The sequence below is a fragment of the Triticum aestivum genome, unplaced genomic scaffold (assembly GCF_018294505.1).
Source record: "Triticum aestivum cultivar Chinese Spring unplaced genomic scaffold, IWGSC CS RefSeq v2.1 scaffold68832, whole genome shotgun sequence".
Classification (NCBI taxonomy): domain Eukaryota; kingdom Viridiplantae; phylum Streptophyta; class Magnoliopsida; order Poales; family Poaceae; genus Triticum; species Triticum aestivum.
Window position 1 is genome coordinate 526 of NW_025235084.1, and position 3,430 is coordinate 3,955.

Here is a 3,430-nt window from a genome sequence, read left to right on the forward strand (position 1 = left end):
CACCCACCCGGCCGTCCCCATTCCACGTGGGGATGTGGCGGTCATGCAGGCGGAGGCGGTTTGCCATCAATTGCTATCGGTCTCACAAGTGGGTCCCCTTGTCATCCACACAACGGCTTAAAATAAAGCGGTTTTTTCTGTATGGATTTTCTAAGGTTTTTGCAACGATAAAATGCTTAAAACACTTCTGACATGTTGTGATGTTTTCGGTAATTAATGGTCTACTCGCTGGGATTATTCCACTGCGTGATGTTTTCTACGTGCCAGGTTGTAGTATGAAATGCTAACTATTCTATATGGTAGTGGCTGGTCTCTAATTGGACCGAAATGTTTAACTAGTATCAATGGTAGAGGCGTTTCGTTGTGCGCCACATCCAACAGTTCACATAACTAAATATCCAAAGATTAAGGTATCAAACCCTTGGTCATACATAGCAACATTTCGTTCCTAAAAATTAAGGTACTTCCACATTCAAACTAACTAATACTACAAATTCGAAGGAACTACATAATACATTAACAGCACATAGGGAACTAGCTCTGGTCCAATGGCTTGAGAAAGGACGAACAAAAGCTGAAAGAAGAAGGATCAGCCAGTAGCAGCACTATCAGCCTCCCAGCCTCATAACTTCAGCCAGCCTGGTGAACTCTAGGTTTCTTCCTGCAAAACACACATGGGATGATGGAGGCAAGAAAATAAATATGCCAGGGGTCTTGTCATGGCATCTAATCGCATGGAATGCTAGTACAAATGATGTAGAACAAAACATCCAACCTAAGCAAATTCATAGGAGTTATAGATCCATGGATACCATCAAGAAAAAATGCTCAGTTTTAATTCAGACACAAGACTTGGTGAAAACATGCATATTCATATCAGCAACACTGATATGGCATCTTTGCAAGCTTGGGTCAGTGACTTGTCTTGTGTTTCATGGCATGACAATAATTTTAACAATAAATAGACATGAAATTGACCCAAACTCATGTACAAAGTTAGGCCATATGATGCATGGATTAATTCACAAATAAATGACAAAATGCCAATTTTGTATAGAATTTGCAGTACCAAAATATTTCAGTGTGTACCGGTGTGTACTGAAACTGCAGTAGTGAAATAATTCAGTGTGCATCGGTGTGTACTGAAATTGTAGTAACGAAATATTTCGGTGCCTACCGGTGTGTACCAAAATATTTCAGTGTCTACCACTAGAACATTACAAATTTTGCCTAGGGCAGTACCGAAATATTTCAGTGCCTACCAGTGTGTACTGAAATATTTCAGTGTCCACCACTACAACATTACAAATTTTGCCTAGGGCAGTTCCCAAATATTTTAGTGCCTACCGGTGTGTACCGAAATATGTCAGTGTCTAGCACTAGAACATTACTAATTTTTCCTAGGGTTCATATGATGTCTAGGGTTCACATACATCATAATTCATCCTCCAAATCCATATACTCAAATATTTATGCAATTCATTGAGATTAAAATGCCATCTAGCATTCCCTTTCTGAGCTATTACGATCAGTATCACCACGATGTAAGCACGAGCAGTAGGAAGATGAGGAGTGGGGAAGCTTACTCTAAACATAGCTACCGCCGCCGTTCAGACGGGGAGAGCGGCGAGGGAAGCGTGGAGAACGGCGGGGAAGCGAGGTCGCGACCACTGTCCTCCTCATCTTGCGCTTCGGAGTCTCCGGTGACTCGGTTGGAGGCTGCATAATCTGCGACGGCACCTCGTGCACGGTGGGTTCCTGATCCAGTGAATGCTCTACCCTGGATCTGAACGCCCACCACCTCCGCCTGGTCCACTCGCTGGACGAATTGGCCTGCTCCATCGCCCAGAGGAGGATCTCGATCTTGTGAATCGATTGTGCGGGCGGGGGGCAAAGCTTTGCTCTCTCCTTCTTCGTCAAATTCTTGAGAGTGGCCATTGCCGTCCAGCTCATCTGCCTTGTGTTGTCAAACTAAGAACGGATCTCCCTCAACCTGGCCAACTTGACCTGGTCGCCGTCGGTGATCTGCACGAAGTTGGTGTTCTCGCCGCCGGCCATCAGCTCGATCTGCCGTGGAAGAGGGGGGGGGGGTTGCCTGAGTGGAGCGAAGTTGCAGCGGCAAGAAGGAGGAGATGACTGCGGTGGACTTGGAGGAGAGGGAGGAGATGGCCGCCGATGAGTAGTTGTGGAATGTGTAGCACCATGGCGGCGGTTATGCATTCAACGAGAGGGGCGGCGCGTGCAAATTTTCCTAGGACTAAACTGCCCCTAGATTAAAACGCGTCCCCACCTTGTCACGAGTACCGGCCCCACTCGTTTTAGTACTTTCGCGTACTTTTATCGAAGTACTACCCAGTACTTCGTATTTGTCTGCCGTTAGATCGACATCAACGAACGGTTCTAAAAAAGCCCAACCACTCTAAAACTTGTAATTTAGTAATTGTCACCAAATATATATGACCTGCCAAATTTGTCTATGAAACTGTGAACTTTTTTGTTTAGACCGTAGACACTCAATCTGTATTGTTACAGTACCGCTGACATTGATTGCAGCTTAAAGCGAAACATAGTCATACGCATACCTTGTAAGTCGTTCCGAATTTACCACTCCCAAGTATTCGCTCCTTGTCGAAATTATTTGTAATATGTTTTATCAATTCGTATGATAGCATACTTGGGTCATCATCGCCGCTTGTTTGATGTTCTTTGGTCCACATGCTACTGTTTCTGGTTCAAAGATCCATTGCGTCAGAGAAAGCGTGTATGTTTATTTGTTTTACTTGAAAATAAGAATCCTAGTAACAAGGAAGCGCAGGACAGACTGCATACATTTATACGACGAGTAATGATATCAGATCTAATCCTACAGAGATCATAGACAGATGTTGCCCAATGAATGCAGATTTGTTATAGTTGCACATACTATACAACTGAAATGCGATGACTTGTCAGCACTCCTGAAAACAGAGCAGTTGTCAAGGCACTTACCTGGAGAAGAGGGGAAGAAGACCTGCAAACGCGATGCAATCTGGAATGCCTCAGAGAAGCGGAGAAGAAGACCTGCAAACACGATGCAATGGGAGCGAGACGATATAAGAATAAGCGGGGTGACCCTTTAACGGGCGAGATGAAGACGGACCGAGACCAAGCTTAGATTAAGATACTGCACAAGTTTATCTCGGTTGAAGTTATGGGGAACAAGGACCGATACCAGATCTGAGATTGGGATGGCACCATTGATTGGTTAAGAAAGTCTAATCACAGGACAGGCCACATGATCCGTTTGATTTTAAAATTTGAGTCGGCTTCACGGCTCTTGATGTCTGAGAACAGAGAAACCAATTATAAACCACCGTATATTTTTTAATAATCTGTTCTGAAACTCAAAGCAAAAACGTTAACTATTTCTTTGCTATATGCTCTCCTATTA

At 44.1% G+C, this 3,430-nt stretch overlaps 1 long non-coding RNA gene across 1 annotated transcript; it reads right to left on the reverse strand.

Moving 5' to 3' along the window:
- Window positions 1-405: 405 nt before the first annotated feature.
- On the reverse strand, window positions 406-3,193 carry LOC123176255 (uncharacterized). Its single transcript, XR_006488432.1, has 3 exons — window positions 2,989-3,193; window positions 2,583-2,727; window positions 406-661 (listed from the first exon to the last, which is right to left on the reverse strand). It is a non-coding gene; the product is annotated as an uncharacterized lncRNA (long non-coding RNA).
- Window positions 3,194-3,430: the final 237 nt, after the last annotated feature.